The sequence below is a fragment of the Lycium barbarum genome, chromosome 9 (assembly GCF_019175385.1).
Source record: "Lycium barbarum isolate Lr01 chromosome 9, ASM1917538v2, whole genome shotgun sequence".
Taxonomy (NCBI): Eukaryota; Viridiplantae; Streptophyta; class Magnoliopsida; order Solanales; family Solanaceae; genus Lycium; species Lycium barbarum.
The window spans coordinates 122,600,316-122,620,638 of NC_083345.1; the positions used below are offsets into that span (position 1 = coordinate 122,600,316).

At 36.5% G+C, this 20,323-nt stretch overlaps 2 long non-coding RNA genes across 2 annotated transcripts; one reads left to right on the forward strand and one right to left on the reverse strand.

Annotated features, from left to right (window-relative positions):
- Positions 1 to 3,621: 3,621 nt before the first annotated feature.
- On the reverse strand, positions 3,622 to 6,439 carry LOC132608811 (uncharacterized). Its single transcript, XR_009570526.1, has 3 exons — positions 5,830 to 6,439; positions 5,132 to 5,183; positions 3,622 to 3,748 (listed from the first exon to the last, which is right to left on the reverse strand). It is a non-coding gene; the product is annotated as an uncharacterized LOC132608811 (long non-coding RNA).
- Positions 6,440 to 6,602: 163 nt separating this feature from the next.
- Positions 6,603 to 10,629, forward strand: LOC132609798 (uncharacterized). Its single transcript, XR_009570939.1, has 2 exons — positions 6,603 to 7,769; positions 8,683 to 10,629. It is a non-coding gene; the product is annotated as an uncharacterized LOC132609798 (long non-coding RNA).
- The last annotated feature ends 9,694 nt before the right edge of the window (positions 10,630 to 20,323 follow it).

Here is a 20,323-nt window from a genome sequence, read left to right on the forward strand (position 1 = left end):
GGTCGGTCAACCATTGTTAATGAGTCTTAAAGGGTGCCTAATACCTTCCCTTTAGACTAATTGAACCCTTACCTAGAATCTTAAGTTTCGCAGACCTTAAACAGAGTTAACTTTAAACATAACTTTAATAAACTTTAGGTGTCCTAATTCACCATAATTAATTAAGTGGCGACTCCTCCTTAAAACAAACAAAAACAGGAATCTCCAATATGTCGTACTTCTAACTTTAATCCCGGTTAAAAAGGGGTATGACACCTTACATACCTCTTTCCGCTCCTTTTGCTATTCCAAATTCAAGTTGCAAATCCGCCGAAATCTACAAATTGGTCACGTTTACCAAACCTTGATTAGAGCATTTAGAGTTGGGTTCTTAAAGTAACACTTGGCTACCGAAATTTCGGCAGCACTTCCCCTATAAATACACCATCTCCAAAACTTCGACTTAGCCAATTTTTTTAATCAACAACAATCCGGGAATTCAAACCCGGCCAAACTATCAACATAATTTCAACAACCACACTAACAATTTCCATATTCAATCCAAGATACATTATAACAACTTAATCAATTTACTACTTCTTTCAAAACCTTCCAACTCCAATGAAAACAATAACAACCTTATAATATATATTCCAACAACACCATACTAATATCATTATCTTCCATACATGTAAGAACATAATATTCAATTTACATAATCTTCCAAGACAAGCCTCCAACTACTAATACTTCACTAAGCTCATTAGGCTTTTGTTTGCAATATAAAATCCACAACACAACAACCAACATACTAAATAAAACTTGCTCACCATGCATTCATGATTCACCAAATATACACGGCTATACATGTGATATACAACTCACGGCCACACAACTATATTCTTGCTATTCATGAATTTCACTCACTTTTGCACACTACAACATGCAAAAATATCCATAACATGTAAAGAATAAGTTCTTACCTTCTTCCTTGATCTTTCACTTAGCTAAGACTTGCAACTTGCTAGAATATGGATTTTTCTTGCTCCAAAGACCACTCCACCTTGCTAGGAATCCTTTAATTGGTAGAAAATAATTTTTGAAGAAATTTTTGTCAATTTTCTTGGCAATTTTTGCACTTGGCCGAAATGGCCTTGGAGATTTCTCCTTCTTTCCTTTTTCTCAAGTGTTCTTGAAGTTTCTAAATGTTTCAAGGCAACTTAAATGATCCCTTATATTAATTTTCCACATGGAAAATTCCCATGGGCTTGGGCCATTACACCATGGCCGGCCAACCTCACTTTTGGGCCTAAATTTTCTCTTTTTTTTTTTTTTGGGCCAACCCGGTTGATCCCGAGTTGGGCCTAGCCCACTGACCTTTCGACCTTAAAACGTCCATATCTCCTTGTACCGATGTCACCTGGGAACCCACGACCTATGGTTGGAAAGCTAATTCAATTATCTACAACTTCTATTGCTTGGTATTTTTCCAAATTCCAAACTTATAATACCGTTTTTTCCCCTTGAAGTCAGGTCACCCGAAAACGTTTTCTTAAAAATATTCGTTTGGAGGGCTTCCACTTTGATTTGGCCCAAGGGTCCTTCATGAGTTGTGTTTAACTTTACATATGTGATTCATATAACTTGTCACATGTTCCAAAAAAAAATCTTGACGTGTGGGCCCCACCTCAGCTTACAAATAATCCGACGTTCAAAAATACGGGATATAACATCTTCCCCCCCTATAGAACATTCGTCCTCGAATGTTAAACTTGTCTCATAGTGTATTATAATACTTTGGGGAGGTCTCCTTTGTAATTATCTCACACGTCGCTTAACATACCCATTTTAGGAGCTTAGGTTGCCCGTAGGCCGTAGGCCAATTGAGTTAGCTCCGAACGCTGGCCCTGCGTTAATAAGTCCCCTTTATTGGATCTTGAATCGTCATAGTCCATCTCGGCCTACACGACTTCTATAGGGTTTCTAACCACTTCACACACTCTAATTTACTTTAGGCTACCTAATTTCACATTCGTCTCTTGTTCCCACATTTATGAAATTTTCAGCATATTTCCCAAGGGGTCACCCATCCTGATATTACTCTCACCCTAGCACGCTTAACCTTGAAACTTTGGTGCATTTTAATACGTGAATGCTGGTATGATTATATCGACTGCCCCGCACGACCTTCGTCACATCATTTAAGGTAAGTCGGGGTTCTAACAATTCCCAAAACGTTCTCACGGCGGGTCCCACTCCTATCTTCACTTTCCTGACCATACAATTACCATATTGCCTCTGTTTAAATATTCACTATCTACTCCTGTCCACACATATGATTACCTTTTATCCAGGATTTCTAAATTCGCACTGGTGGCGGAGGTATCTCAGTCGCCATTACTCATAACCGCTAGGTCTTCGGCCCCTTTTGAATTTCTGTCTGCCGTCATTAATTAGTATTTTGCAGAGATTATGTATACATAGAAAGTTTCAAAGAAAATCTCATATACCTGTAGCCGATCAATCTTGAGCCTGGTTCGGGGAGCTGCCATGTGAAGTATGCTCCTCATCCTCGTCTGTCTGCTCTCCGCTCGTTTGACTCTCGTCATTTCTCGCATCCGAATCGGAAGAGTATAGATAACCAGGCGATTCCTGGTTCACTTATGAAAAGGACAAAGGACAGGAGTAATCCGTAGCACTCTCCGAGGTGGCCTGACTGACATAGTGCTCCATCACAGGAGCAGCTGGCATATCCCCGGAAGTCTCTTCCTCCGTTGTCCCAGAAGAATGCTCCGATGGGTCTGTGTCATAACTATCCTCCTCCCTGGAGGTAAGAAGCTCTGGAGGAGTCATCGTCGGATCCTCCGAGGGATCTGTATCATAGCCACCCTCCGTGGAATCCCCTGCTCTAGGGGTCAGAAACTCTGGAGGAATTGTTGCTGGGTCCTCCGACGGATCTGTATCATAGTTGTCCTCCGCGGGATCCTCTGCTCTGGGAGTCAGGAACTCTGGAGGAATTGTGGCTGGGTCCTCCGACGGATCTGACTCAATTGAATAGCCGAGGCTCCCCTTACTCGGCTCTGGAGATACTCTAGGGGCCTTCTTGGTGCCCCCACTATCTGAAGCTGATCTCTTCATCGACATTACTGAAACCATAACATAGGATTAGGAAAATAATAAGGAAGCCTAGTAGCATAGCTCTTTCGCACGATCTAGAATACAAAGAAGGTCATATTTCCTAAATGCCCTGCAGCCTCCTGTCTATAAGTGTGGCGCGCTACACACCCATAAACAGGACTCTACTGGACACGGCTCGTAGACAAATCCCTAGGACGAACTGCTCTGATACCACTTCTGTCACGACCCAACTAGGGGCCGTGACGAGTACCCGGTACTTGTACCGAGCACCCCTTATCTATCCTTTTACCTTTACCTCTCAGCGGGCCGTAGGAACTATGCCAAATATTGTTTTTATTTTTTTTTCGTTACTGGACATTAACATTAGTAGCATCGTCATAAACATAGACTGGTAAACTTTGCTATCACGTTATACAGCGACGCGAACAATCCAAAATACAAAACATCTAACTATACCTATATGTCTACGAGCCTCTAAACATAGTACACATATACATAGAAAGGGCCGAGTACTGTCGTGCCCGAATATATACACAAAATAGTACCAAGAAACTGAGGCTCCGGGGAAACTGGAGCGCTGACAAGTATTGCTGGTAGGGCTCCTAGGAACCAAATCCGCCTGTCTGCTGACCTGCGCGGCATGAAACGCAGCGTCCACAAGAAGGGACGTCAGTACGAATAGTGTACCGAGTATGTAAGGCATGGAAAATAATACAAACAGAAACATAGGGTATGATTAACCATATCATGGGATCATAGGACATATACTGAGACAAGAAAGTAACTTGTACGTAGGAATGCCCCTTTCAGGCCGGATACCATGCATGCTTGTTTTTTTTCCCTTTTTTAAAAACGTTTTTGTTTTCATAGACATAGAAAAGAGGACTTATATCATGTCGTGTCTTATCATATCACATCATATCGTATCATATCGTATCATGTCATATGAGATCATGTCATATCATATCGTGTCATATCATATCATGTCATATCATAGCTTATCATATCGTATCATGTCGTATCATAGCATAGCACCGAACAATGTCGGCTCGCCCACATAGCACCGAAATATATCGGCTCGCCCATATATCCCGCGTCCGGGATGATAAGCCAGCTGACTAGGTGGCCATGAAACATGTTTCCCTTCCCAATTCCCCCATGTATCCCTTTCCCCCACCCCATGTACATATTCATATCCCATATACATATATCATATAAGCATGCAGGAGAGCCCAAAGAAAATCATGTATCCATCGGAGTGACGTAAGGTCGGTGACCTCCGATTACATTATACAACAATCGTGGTCGCTTTGTCTCACCTTGAAGGAACAAGTATTTTAAGGCGAGGCTACCAACGGAGGATAGCATTAGAAGTAAACATAGAATGAAATTATGGCATCATAGACGTCAATTCATAGGCTTTGAAATCCTTAGAAAATAGTGTCATAGCTAGGAAATAGAAATAAGGGTCAAGAACTAGTTTATCACCTTCATATTCACATTGAATCCTTAGCTTAGAAATCTTAGTCATGGGATCATTCCGGTCATACTTATCATAGGCATATTCTCTTTTCTAACACCGTCGCTATCATTATCGGCATAGAAGTATTCTCGTTAGAATAGTTATAGTACTTGTCATTTGGTAACGGAATGAGGATTCAAAGGTTTCCTTTAGATTCAACTTCAAAGTAAGTAAGTCAAACGGAACAATAAGGAAAATCCGGGAACAATGGGCCCACTTCGGGTCAAATGAGGCGGCGTACCAAATTTACGTTCATTGCATTTCATGACGTCACTTGGGAGTGTTTTAGGGTAGTCGGGTCCTCTTTATACAAGTTCTAGATGTTTAGGAAGTTTTTTCTAACATTTCGCACAATTTTTAGTTCAATTCTACTGAACGAAAAAAGGGGAAACTTTGGGTGCGGATTCCGAAGAATGGAGTTGTCCCCGAGGCTCGTATCCAACTTATTACGTCTAAGACATGCCATAGAAGGAAGGGTGATGCCTTACATACCTCTTTCCGCTCCTTTTGCTATTCCAAATTCAAGTTGCAAATCCGCCGAAATCTACAAATTGGTCACGTTTACCAAACCTTGATTAGAGCATTTAGAGTTGGGTTCTTAAAGTAACACTTGGCTACCGAAATTTCGGCAGCACTTCCCCTATAAATACACCATCTCCAAAACTTCGACTTAGCCAATTTTTTTAATCAACAACAATCCGGGAATTCAAACCCGGCCAAACTATCAACATAATTTCAACAACCACACTAACAATTTCCATATTCAATCCAAGATACATTATAACAACTTAATCAATTTACTACTTCTTTCAAAACCTGCCAACTCCAATGAAAACAATAACAACCTTATAATATATATTCCAACAACACCATACTAATATCATTATCTTCCATACATGTAAGAACATAATATTCAATTTACATAATCTTCCAAGACAAGCCTCCAACTACTAATACTTCACTAAGCTCATTAGGCTTTTGTTTGCAATATAAAATCCACAACACAACAACCAACATACTAAATAAAACTTGCTCACCATGCATTCATGATTCACCAAATATACACGGCTATACATGTGATATACAACTCACGGCCACACAACTATATTCTTGCTATTCATGAATTTCACTCACTTTTGCACACTACAACATGCAAAAATATCCATAACATGTAAAGAATAAGTTCTTACCTTCTTCCTTGATCTTTCACTTAGCTAAGACTTGCAACTTGCTAGAATATGGATTTTTCTTGCTCCAAAGACCACTCCACCTTGCTAGGAATCCTTTAATTGGTAGAAAATAATTTTTGAAGAAATTTTTGTCAATTTTCTTGGCAATTTTTGCACTTGGCCGAAATGGCCTTGGAGATTTCTCCTTCTTTCCTTTTTCTCAAGTGTTCTTGAAGTTTCTAAATGTTTCAAGGCAACTTAAATGATCCCTTATATTAATTTTCCACATGGAAAATTCCCATGGGCTTGGGCCATTACACCATGGCCGGCCAACCTCACTTTTGGGCCTAAATTTTCTCTTTTTTTTTTTTTTTGGGCCAACCCGGTTGATCCCGAGTTGGGCCTAGCCCACTGACCTTTCGACCTTAAAACGTCCATATCTCCTTGTACCGATGTCACCTGGGAACCCACGACCTATGGTTGGAAAGCTAATTCAATTATCTACAACTTTTATTTCTTGGTATTTTTCCAAATTCCAAACTTATAATACCGTGTTTTCCCCTTGAAGTCAGGTCACCCGAAAACGTTTTCTTAAAAATATTCGTTTGGAGGGCTTCCACTTTGATTTGGCCCAAGGGTCCTTCATGAGTTGTGTTTAACTTTACATATGTGATTCATATAACTTGTCACATGTTCCAAAAAAAAATCTTGACGTGTGGGCCCCACCTCAGCTTACAAATAATCCGACGTTCAAAACTACGGGATATAACATGATGGATAACTTATTTAGGGGTTATCAAAAGAATGGTGAATTCAGAGGCGGATTCATGATTTAAACTTTGTGTTTAAGTTAGGGATTTTATAACAATTCATTTGATTTTGATGGGTCCGAAATCTATTATTTATTTAGTGGTTTTTTTAACACATATATAAGGTCCGAGTGTAGTAAGATTTTTATTGTGTTGGGCAACAAATTGATATCAATTGAGGTTTAAAAGGTCAATTGAAAATTAATTTGTTGCAGCTTGCTCTAGTGAGGAAAAAAAGATGGTCTTTTTAATGCTATATTAGTTATAAAGTTTGATTCCTATCTTCACAAAGGAAAAACTCAAACATCTTAAGATGTTAGAACCGACAAATATCTTACTTTGGGGTTATGAAAAGAACACCGAAGTCAACGACAGATTCAAGATTTAAACTTTATATGTTCAAGCTCGGGAATTAACCACCACTCATTTGATTTATTGGGTCGAAATCTTTATTTGTACTTGTTTAGTGACTTTTTTTAACACGCTCGGGATATGAGCCAAAGCTACTGGGTTCCGTATGAACCCATAACTAACCCACTGCATTCGCCGTTGGGTGAAGTTTATTTGCTTGGAATTATCTGCCTTTAAGGAAGCTAAACTTGTAGGAATGTAGCAAGATTTGATTGTGTTGGGCAACAGATTAATATGAATTGAGTTTTCAAGGGTCAATGAAAAATAAGTACACTCACTGATTTCGAGTTTGAGATTCTACCATAAACTCATTTGATTTACTGGGTTCAAAATCTATTATTTGTCCTTATTTAGGGACTTTTAAACATATGTACCGGGAATGAGCCAAAGCTAATGGATCCGGATGAACCCATAACTGAACAAATTCCAGTTTATTTGTTTGGAATTATCTGCCTTAAGGATGCTAAATTTGTAGGAATGTAGCAAGATTTTGATTATGTTTGGGCAACAAATTGATATGAATTTGAGGTTTAAAGGGTCAATGGAAAATGAGTACACTCATTGTTCCTCTCGACTTGATATTTAGAACTCTTGTTGTTTTGATGTGTTTAGAGACAGCCAGATAGAGTAGCAGTGTCTTGCTAGTTTCACAGAAATTTAGCCACAAATACAGAAGGTCTTTATGCTAAGAGACTGGTTTCTAGCTGGATGGGTTTACTTTTGGTGCTTAAAATTGATTAGGTATTCTATTTGCCACTTCAAGGTGGGATATCTTTCTTTATTCTTTGGAGTTTTAGTGCCATCCTCTAATTGAGTAACCATGTTAATTTGCCATGGTAATATAGGAAGTGGAACAATTAGATTTAGTATTTTCGATTTTCTTTATATTTGGATTAGACAGGACATGGCGCATTTCCTGCTTACGGAGGACATGACCGTAGATAGGAGGGTATGAAGGACTCATATTAGGGTAGAAGGATAGTAAGTAGTCGCTTCTATCCTCCCTTAAGAGTAGTTATGTTGTTCTATAGTTTCTTGTCTCTTGATTCCTGCAAGTATCTGTTGGTTTATAATGACTTATTTACTTTCATTGTTTTCATTTTCATAGTTATCTATAGCAGTTAATTCTCCTTTTACCATGACTTTCTTGCTTTGTTATTCCTTGCTTTCATATTGTTTTCGATACGCTTGATCATATCTAACCTTTTGTCTTTTCCTCTCTTGAGCCGAGGGTCTTTCGGAAACAACCGCCCTACCTTTCAAGGTGGGGGTTAGGTCTGCGTACACTCTACCCTCCCCAGACCCCACATAGTGGGATTATGCTGGGCTTGTTCTTGTTGTTGTTGTTGTTTATATTTGGAATAGAATTGGCTGTTCTGTTCAACTTGAAACTTAAACTTGGAAATCCAGAAATTGAAGACTTCAGTCATTTAACTGCTCTTTAGTTACTGTCAATAATCTTGTAGAAGCTACTTCTTGAAGTAAGTAGTTTACCGTGTCTCGCTTTTACTTTCAAGTGAATTAGGCAAATATATGAAACAAAAGTAAAATATGTTACAAGTAAAGAGGTCATAATTTCTGGTAATCTCAGAAGGGATTGCAGTGTACTAGGTCTTTTAACCCTTGTTTTTCCTCTCTCTTTCTCCTTTTGCAGAGTAACCACTTTTGATGCATTTGCTGCAAGAAGACAGAGGTACATTATCCTAAAGCATGGTCCAAGGAGATAAGAAAGTTGGTATGAAGTCGGAGAAGAAATCCAAGAAAAGGAAAAAGAATGCTGCCACCAATGATTCGGAAGTGACAAAGGGCGTTGTTAAAGCTGTTGAGCGTGATTCATGTTTCAAGGTAAAATCAGGAGAAATTGAAGATTGTGCCATCAAGAGAAATAAAGAAAGACGTGGTGGAAAACAGCCTGGGAAGTCCAGTAAGACAAGTGCGATGATGCTGTTAAAAATTTTGTGAAAAAGAAAAATAAGTTGAAGAATGAGGGAGATACATTCCATGATTCTCTTTTAGATTCCAAAACAATTGCTCCTGAAAGTGTGAGTGGAACACGGGAAACCAAGGTGGTTGAGACACTCAGTGAGGCATCTGGTGGAAATATTATAGACGAGGTGAAGGGGAAAAAAAGTAAAAAGGAAAAGAGGAAAAAAGAGGATGGACAGGTAGATATTGTGGCTGGCGACGTTCAAGGTTACACTAATATCAGAAAGAAGAAAAAGACAAAATTAGGACACAGTTGTAAAGATCTTACACATGAAAAGAGTGAAAAGAGAGTGAGATTTTCTGGTCATGTACAGGTTTTTCCTCCATCCAGTGATCCAAGTGACGAGGAGTATGAAGTACAGGGAGAAATATTACTGGGGGCAAACGATTCTCAAAAGAAGAAGATGAAATTATCAAAGATGTTGTTAATAGATACATAGAGGTACATAACTTAGGCAAACAAGGGTTGCAAAAGGTTTTGAACTCTAAATCTATTCCCGAAATAAGGGGCTGCTGGAAAAAAAATAGGGAGTGATATACCATACAGGCCTTATACTGCAGTTTATCAGCATGCACAACGGTTGTTTCGAAGTAATGATAATCGAAAATACACTGAAGAAGAGTATGAGATGATACGGAAGTTCCATGGAGAACATGGGCCCAAATAGAGGGTCTTGGCTGATGAACTTGGGAAACATTGGGCTAATGAACTTGGGAAACATTGGGCTAATGTGGGAAATACATGGCATAGGATAAAACTGGCCAATCGGAAGAAAGGAAATTGGGCTCAGGAGGAAATCCAGACTTTGTTTGATTTGGTAAATGCCGATCTGCAACTGAAGCTTTGTGAAGAGAAGAAATCTAAGCATGGGATGTTACGGGATAATATTCGCTGGAGTGCAATTAGTGACAAATTGTCCACCAGGTATAGTGGACATTGCTGCAGGTGAATGGGCAGATACTGATGACTATCGACTAATTGATGCTCTTTTTGAACTTGATGCGAGTTGCATAGAGGACGTGGATTGGGACAATCTTCTTTCCCACAGGCATGGAGAGTTATGTCGAAAAATATGGAAAGAGATGGTCCGTCAAATAAGTCAACATGAAAATAAGTCATTTGCTGCACAAGTAGAAGTGTTAGCTAAGAGATACCGCCTGATTTGGTTGAAGCAAGAGAGGCCTGGGATAGGAAACCAGTTGTTCCATGAATATGTTCATCACTCACATGGACGTTTATTTAGAGAGAGAGAGATGATTAAGGAACATCTATTCTGAGGCGGATCCAGGTTTTTAAATCGGTAGGTCGAGGTATCCTGTTCTACTTTGCAATCGGTTTAGCATAAACGTATATTTTTTAAAATTATTCAACTACATATGCATTCAAATCAGTCGCTTCCTTGGAACTAATTCGTAGGCATTTCCATTATTTAGACTTCACACACTGTATAAACAAATAGTTGAAAAAGACACTGAGTGCAGGCAGTCGGTAAACTAGAACAGTCACTGGATATACTATTATCTAGAAACTTGTGTCGTCCTTTTTCTTTTGGTTCTTTCTCGCTCTTTGTTCTTGTAATGTTTGAAAGGCTTATAAAATGTCTACAAATGTTAATTGGTTGGTATATATGTTGGTAGGAAGTATCAGGTATACGTGGAATAGTCGAGGTGTGCGCAAGTTGGCTCGGGCACCACTGTTAGTAAAACCAAAAAGACATCCGCAAATGTTTTGGAATTGATCTTTTCCTGTCTGGCGGAAAGAAAAGAAAAGGGTTTTCACAATTTGATGTTGGAAAAGGATTTGATGTGTTAGATGTCAGTCAATTTCTACTGCAAACTTAAGATGACTGGATATTATTAGCATAGCTGCTACTACTATATTCAAATGCATCTTCATCAACTTGAGTAATATGTTTACATATTTGGAACAGAGATAATGATCAAACACATATCCGAACTATCACTTTTTCGCGAGTTTCACACCCCGACTATCAGTTGTTCCCTTTTCCTACATGAACTATCACCATCTACGTATTAAAATATACCTTGTTGAGTAGATGGCAATTGTAGTTCAGGTAGGAAAAGGATACAACTGATAGTTAGCCTAGTCGGTTCGAGGTATGTTTTAATATATAGATGGTGATAGTTCATGTAGGAAAAGGGGACAATTGATAGTTGGGGTATGAACTCGCAAAAAAGTGATAGTCCAGGTGTGTTTTTGACCATTAACTCTTTCGAATATATGCTTTTCTTATTACAATAGCTGGTATATTCACTGGCTACATTGAAAAAGGAGCATAAATATTGGACTAGGGAGTTGAATAGTTAGTTGTTGGTTGAACTGAGTTTTAGATTAAAGGAACTCCAAAAAGACTGATCTAGTGCAAAAGGGCAAGGCATATATATGTCCAGGAAATATCTTAATCACTACATTTTTCTTTGCTATGATTTTTTCCAGGAAATATAACTGGTCTGTGCCATGGCACAGCAGAAAAGATCATATAATTTCTTTGTGGAATGCATGGACAAGCTCATGTATATTGGGGTGTCAAATGGGCGGGCTATGTTGAAATTTTGGTGGTCAATGACCGGTCCAAACTTGAGGGGGTCGGGTGAATCATGTTTTTACGGGAAATTTTGCCACCCTTACGTGCAGCTATTGATCATTGATCTCATAGTGCAGTAGCTTTGTGCACCGGTGCCCTTTTTGTTATATCCCGTATTTTTGAACGTCGGATTATTTGTAAGCTGAGATGGGGCCCACACGTCAAGATTTTTTTTGGAACATGTGACAAGTTATATGAATCACATATGTAAAGTTAAACACAACTCACGAAGGACCCTTGGGCCAAATCAAAGTGGAAGCCCTCCAAACGAATATTTTTAAGAAAACGTTTTCGGGTGACCTGACTTTGAGGGGCAAAAACGGTATTATAAGTTTGGAATTTGGAAAAATACCAAGAAATAGAAGTTGTAGATAATTGAATTAGCTTTCCAACCATAGGTCGTGGGTTCCCAGGTGACGTCGTTACAAGGAGATATGGACGTTTTAAGGTCAGTGGGCTAGGCCCAACTCGGGACCAACCGGGTAGGCCCAAAAAATAAAAAAATGAAAAATTAAGGCCCAATTGTGTGCGGGTGGCCGGCCATATTATGGCCCAAGCCCATGATTTTAATTAATTTCCATGTGGTAATTAAATATAAGTGGTCATAACCCTTAGAAACTTCAAGAAGAAATTAGAAAGCAAGAACAAAACAAAAGATGAAGAGCAAGAAACATGGCATTCGGCCATGACCATGAAATTCTAGCTCCTTAAAATCTTCCTCCAAAAATTATTTTCTTGTGGTATTCCCACTAATTCAAGGGTCCTTTACAACTTGGTGTAGTTGTTTTGGAAGATAGAGAGCTTGTTTCATCAAGTTGACAACTTGTTCAAGTGAAGAAGATTGTAGAAAAAGGTAAGAATCAATTCCTTTTTCTTATGTTATGAAAGTTTGTTTGTGTTGTAGTATGTGGAAATGAGTAGAAATTATGGAAATGTGGAAGTTTGCAAAGTGGGTGTGTGTGTAGGCATGTAGCCGTGTGTGTGTAATGTTGTATGAATATGATGAGTTGAATTTTATGTTGTGTTCTAGTTGTGGTTATGGTGAAATTTATATTGGAAATGAAATTTGAGTGAATTTGGTTGAAGTTGGAAATATAGGTGTTGGCCGTGTGGTATATGGAAGTTGAAATGGAAATGAATTAATTTTGTTTGATATGTTAGTTGTGTTGTTGTGATCCTTATAATGTAAAGGAAGGTAAAATGGTTTAAGTTGGCCTTGAAATGGAATGTAGAAGATTATGTTAATTTAGTATGATTTCATGATATTATGGAAATGAAAATGTTAAGGTACAAATTATGATTATGGTTGATGAAATTGGAAGATGGAAATATGTTATGAATATGTAGATTGAAGATTAGAAGTTTTGGATGGATTATGGTTTTGGTGGAAAGTTTGTATATTTTGTATATCTTGTGAATATTTTGTAGAAATGATATGAAATGCTTCCGAATTATATTGTAATGATCTTGAGTAGTAATGAATGTAAAAACATTGAGATTGGTTTGGAAATGTGAAGTTGGAGTGAAAGTTATTGCACTATGTTGGAAAGAAGACTAGTTATGCTATATTGTGTTGTGTAATGATTGTTGTTGTTGGTGGTGTTGTTGTTGGGTTGTTGTTGAATTATTTTGGCCGAGTTAAATTCTCGGGGATGCTATATGTATAGGGGAGATGCAGCCCAAATTTCCGTAGACAAGTATGAATTAAGATTTGAATTCTTAAAGGCTTGAAATTGATATTTGGTAAATGTGACCAATTGTAGATTTTGGACGAAACGGGAATTGAATTTGAACTAGCGTAAAAGGCGAAAAAGGTATGTAAAGCTTTACCTATTCTTCTCTTGGCATGTCCTAGGTATGATAGGCTTGGATACGAGCCTTGGGGACGACTCTACTCTTAGAAATCCGCACCTAAATTTGCCCCTTTTTCATTCAGTAGAATTGAATTGAATATGTTATGAATAGTTGGAAAATTGCCTAAACATCTAGAACTTGCACAAATAGGACCCGACTACTTTAAAACTCTCATAAGTGATGTTATGAAGTGTAACATACGTAAATTATGTACGCCACCTCGTTTGATCCCAGGTGGGCCCACTATTCCCGACTTGTCTCTTATTGTACTAATGTCTTATTTCAAAGCCATGTAAAATGAAACGTTTTAACTATCCTTCTAGCTACTAAAGGACAATTGTTTAATAGTTCCCGTGAGTCTTGTAAACTATTTTGGAATATGGGAGCGACCTCAGAAAGATTATTTCTCCGTAACTTATTATGACATCCGGAATACACTTACTATGATTCTGTTCGATTTCATTCTTTCGATTTGTCATTCGATATGTCTTGTTGAGCCTCTGTAAATATATGGTATTTTATGTTGCATTTAGTTTCTCACTACTCCATTCGTGGATGCCTCAATGTTTCCCTCACTGAGCCCGGGCCAGGATATGTTATCACGCGTATTCCACTGCATTGTTTGCCGTGCCTCGATGTGAGGGGGCAGGTATATATGTACATGGGTTGTGGAGTATGATGTGCCATGTACACACATTCTGATATATGATGATATGATATGATATGATATGGCCATCTGATATGTTTGATATGTGCACATTCTAATATGATATGATATGTTACGGAGCTATTCCCTACTCTGGAGTATGCTGTGTTGTGGCGCCAGTGACGGGGTGGCAACCACGTTCTGTTCACCGTGTCCCATAATGGGGCCGGATATGGCATATGTTCTGACATGCATTACCTATGTTTTATGAGTAAGCATTTTTGATACTCCGGTTACTATACTTATTTTCTGTATCCTCTGTTCAGATTATGATTTTGTTTATTGCGCCTTATGCTTTACATACTCAGTACATATTCCGTACTGACCCCCTTTCTTCGGGGGCTACATTTTCATGCCGCGCAGGTACACCCAGATGATGCGAAGTTATTATAGAGGATGTTCCAGCAGAATTGGAAAGCTCCTTTTGCTCCTGGAGTGCTGCCGAGTCAGAGTGTATGCTATGTTTTCTGATTATTTGTTAGAGACTTTGCAGACAGAGTCGTGGATATAGTATGTCGGTTGTGTATGCGGCTTCATCAGCCGATATGTCATTCTGTATTATGTGTTAAATTCTGTACGACCATAGATTCTGTTTGATTTGGAAAGCATCGGACAAGCATATTTTGAGAGTTTATTATATATTTTATTTTTATTTGATTTAAAAAGTCTACCAAGATTATGTGTGTCCCAAAGGTATGTGGGTTCGCTCGGCTCCGGATGTGGGGCCGGGTGCCCATCACACCCTAGTGGAATTGGGGTGTGACACTTTTAACGGAGGAATATGTATTACTCGACAAAATAATCCAAAGAGTTGGTATAAAGTGCCATGTATAATTACCTTCTGCTATCTGATAATGGATGAAGGATTCTACTTTGGTTCTGATTATACTCTTTTCGCTCAGCTGACATTAGAACTATTCTTTTTAATAAGGGTGGTGTCCGGGCCAATTTGCGCCCGCTATCTCCCACCAAGGCTTTGGCAAATGTGTAGAAATTATATTTTTGCCTGCTGGGATTTGAACATGAGATTTAGGATTCTCATCCGACTTTATTGATCACTAGGTCACACTAGGCCTTATACTTGAGTGCTAAATGACATTAGAATTTAGAAGTATGCAACACAAAGTAACAAACTCTTGGTTGAAAAATGTGGATGCCTTTCTTTTTTATCCTAATCCAGTTTCTGGTAATAGAATGCTTGTGTATATTCTGTTGCCAATTCATCTCCTCCCATGTATTGACAAAATTAGACACTAACTGAACACCATTTGATGGATTTGGTTTAAGCTTCAATTTTACCTGGTTCAGCAACCTGCTTTCTCTTACGTTAATGTGTAATTACACTTGTGTGAAAAAGCCATTTTGATGTGAAGAGACATCGTTTTTCAATCAAAGAGCCTAGCCCCCACCTTTATCCATCCCCCACAGTGGTAGACAGAACTGCAGTAATACGTGAATTTCTTGTCTTGTAAACCGGAGAATAACAATACTTCAGTCTCAAACAAGTCGTGATCGGCTAAATGAATCTTCGCTAATCTTATTTCTCTGTTTAAATTCATTTCAGGACAACATCATATAAAAATAAAAATAAAAGCATTATAAATATGATATACTGTATTTTTTTATTGGTGTAAAAATCTGTAATAAGGTTGACAAATTCGTAGAACGCATAGGACCTAAATTAAACAGGATCCAAACATATTTCCAATTAATTGCTAAGTTTGACTTAACATTTGAAGTACCATTTTTCTGTGAACTAGACAACACGAATAGCTGCCCGGAATTTCTTTTACGCACGAATTCAACTGCATTAGAGCTGAAACTTCGATTGTTGTCAGAATTTGAAGTAGAATTGCTCACCTGAATTTCCTAATTTGCACTATGCTTAGTAATATACAATTCATTAGTCGAGCAAGCTTGAGATAACACATTTGTACCATGGCCACTAACCTGATTTGTGGATCCAATAGTTTAGGTATGAAATTCGTAAAACAGTAATAGTTAGGGGAGACTTGTCACTCAAATTCTTTTTCCAATGTACTACTACTTGGAACTTTTTAGAGGAGCTTTTGGAGCGTGATGCTTACGAGCATGTCACATTCATCCAAGGGTATCTATATATAATATACAGCTTTTGGAGCGTGATGCTTGCGACGTCACTTCATTCTCTCTTCTTCCTTTTTTTTTTCCTATTTTTATTTTCTACCCTTATCATTTCATATTTTCTTTTTTATTTAATGGAATGCAATTTGTTAAAGTTCATAATTTTACTACTATCTAATCTAATTCATTTCTAATAAATATTATTAATAATGAAAGGTGAGACGAGTTACATAAGACCAAAGGTCTTCAATAAATATTTACTTTTTTTGCTTTAAACTAATTAATATTATTAATGAACATATTTAAATAAAAATATGAGAATATTTAATTTTTTTGCTTTAAACTAATTAACATTATTAATGAACATATTTAAATAAAAATATGAGAGGAGTTACATATGACCAAAGGTTGTCTTCAATAAATATTAGTTTTATGATAATTAAAGGAGTATAAATTATCAATATATATTACCTATATGTATTATGAGGAGGATTGCTCCTCGATTACTCTGTTGCTATAAAGCTATAAACTTTGTGATGCTTTAATTTGGATTTGTTTTTCATATGTATTTTGTTATACAATTGGGTTTTGGTTTTCGTGGTATGTATATCTTACAATACATATTTGTTTATTTTTGTACTATGAAATGTTTTATATATTTGCGCGGTAAATTAACTAGTTTTAATATGAGTTTATGGTAGTTAAGGGGGCTCTATGAAAACCCAATAGTTTAGGTGGAGGCGGAGCCAGTAAGGGCATGAACCCTCCCTTTGGAGAAAAATTACACTGTATATACATGGTGAAAATTATTTTTTATGTATACATAGTAGATTTTGAGCTCCCTTAGCTTCTTTATTTGTCTATTTTCTTTATTTTTTTGAACCCCTTTAGTTAAAATTCTGACTCCGCTACTGAGTTCAGGTATAAAGCTGGCAATACATGATAGTTTAAAGAGATATTGTCGCGGATTGTCACTCAATTAAGGGTAGCTCTCTTAGAAAGTCACTCAACTTTATTGTATAACTCAAAAGTCACTCAAGTATGGATATTAACGGTGTTTCATGTTTGAAAGAAAATTCAGAAGCACTGTGATAAGAAAAAAAGAAAACTGAATGGGGTGAATAATATTAACGAATGACAATGTATTCTGCTTGAAAGACATAAGTTTTATAGCAAGTCCCTGTATGCTTCATTAGTGAACAAGACTTTGTTTCGCGAACTAAATAATTAATTTTAAAAGAATAAAAGCCTATTTTAAAATTATAAGTATAATCCTTTTTATTCAAACATTCAATAATAAATACTCTCTCTGCCTCAAAAAAATGGTCCTACTTTTTTTATTGGTTTGTCCTAAAAAGATTGACATTTTTTAAAATTTAGAAATAATTTAACTTTACGAGATGATTTACAGCCACACAAATATCTAAAATTTATTTTGGACGACAAATTTCAAAAGTCTATCTTTATTTCTTAAACTCCGTGCCACGTGGACAATCTTTTTAGAACGGAGGGAGTAATTCTTCTACTGTTCTACATTACAAAACCTGCATACTAGTCCCTGAACAACTTTAAATATTAATTCCTCCATTTACTTTTACTTGTTCATAATAGACTTTGTACACTTTAAAAATATAATCAATAAAATGCATAATTTACCATGATTTTCATATCAATTGATGCATAATTTTCATGAACTTGAAAATGAGAAATTAGTGCTAAGAATAAAACAGGAAAAAGAAACTATTTTTCTCTTAATATGTTACTCCCACCGTCCCAATTTATATGAAAGTTCACTAGTTTAGGGAGTCAACATCCATTTCTTGAACTATGATTTTCTTCAACTCTTTTCATATATGTGAATTATTAATTATGTAGACTTATAGTACTTTTTACTTCATCCGTCTCATAATAAGTGTCATCTTAGCCAAAAATACGCATATTAAGAAATCAATGGTGAAGTGTAAAGTTTACCAAATTACCTTTATGTAAAAAAAATATTTTTTCCTCTTGATGATTAGAGCATACACAAGTAGTTCATCTTTTGACATTGAGAATCCAACCATCATCATTTAGAGTACTTCTTTTGCCCCTTACTAATTCTATCTTCCATAGGCCAAAACGTTCATTTTCACGTGAAACCCAAAATTTGACACTATGAATCCAACTTTTGGCCTTGAATAAAGAAACTTGTCATTTTTTATCCAAGGGCAAAGATGGAAAAAATTAGTCAATATATGTATTGGCATCCTAAGGTGACACTTAATATGATACAATATTTTTAGTTAAGGTGACACTTATTATGGGACGGAGAGAGTATATAGTTTCCAAATATGTACATATTATTATAAAATACTTGAAGAATCTATGTCTAAAATTTAGTCAAATAAAAAACTGTTTGACTCCCCCAACTGGTCAATCTTCAAATAAATTGAGACAAAGGGAGTATAATGTACTTTTACTTGTCCACTATGGACTTTGCATGTCCCTTAAGAAATAATAAATGAAGTGTATAATTTATCATAGACCTATATTAATTGATGCATAATTTTGGAACAGGAGAAAAAACCCTCATTTTTCTAATCGACAAAAGAGTGAAAATGCTATGAATAAAAAAATAGAAATTATCTTCTCTTGATATGCTAAACGTGATAAGTAAAAGTAAAAATTTATTTTAAAAATACTGAGTAAGTAAAAATGAACGAAGGAAGTAAATAAATAAAATCTAATTTTAGCATATATACACGTATAGTAGTAGTAAAAATGAACGGAAGAATGATGAATGATGAATGATGAATGATGTTTGAAGTTTGATGGAAATTGGAAACTGAATTTCATATCCAAAATGTCACCATCTTCTTTTTTTTTTGTTTGTTTGTTTTTTAGCTGCAAAGGTATCTCCTTTATAACATTTAATGGAGTAGTATCCATCTATCACACGACTAATAATTGTTTCCGTCAGAAGAATCTGGTCGGTCCTCTCCAATCACCATTTATTCAAACAAAAGTATAGCACTTTTTTTGTTAAAGAGGGAATAATAATAATTTTACACTATCACTCAATTAATAATAAAAATATTTACCACTAATCAGTACGGCAGATTTTTTGCAGTTCTTCACGTTATATGGTTAAACTTACGGTAGGTGAGCAAACATGTCGGTGGTTTCATTTTCACTTGTTTATTACTACCATTTATTTTACTTGCATATTATTGTTGGCATTAGACACATCAACACATGTCACTTTGCCTATCTCAAAATGAGAAAGTAAGATCTCTTGCCGTTTTACAATTTAAATAAGAAAATGGTCTTGTTAGATTTCTCATGTTCTTTTTAAATTTTTTATGTGTAAAAAATAATTTTTTTTTGTAAAATTATCATGAAATTAAAAAAAAAATTGTAAGGGAATAAAAACTATTTCTTCCTCTCCAAACTAGCAAGTATTCCAAACAAAAACGTCTCCAAAGTTTGTGCTTTCCGTCGATCAACCCACCCCTCAAATAGTGATCATGAAAATATATAATAAATGAAATACCAATTCCACCCCTCAAATAGTGATCATGAAAAAGATATATACAAGGGCGGAAATGTATTTCCACAGGCCAGAACCCATGCTCCAAAACCACAGGATATACAGCCAAAAGCCTATAGTTTTTTTTTTCCAAGAAGCGCACTATATATAAACATCTTTTCTTGTTTACACGTAGTGTAATTGGTACTTATAACATTCCCTTGTTCTAGGTGATTAAATTTGGTCAATCTAGGTGCCTTAAGGGTCGTTTGGATGTACAGGAATAATGCTGAGTGTATTAGAAATGTAGGGATTAATAATCCATGTAATAGTAATGCAAACATTAGTTATGCTGAGATTATTTCTTATCTCATGTTTGTATGATATATTAAAAAAAACGTGCATTGCTTAATTTCTAGAAAAGAATATTTGTTTACAAAAACACCCTCCACATTCTTTAGCGTCGTTGGGGGACTTCATGAGTAATTTTGTCTTTAACCATGCTAATGCATGTATTAATAGTTTTTATATT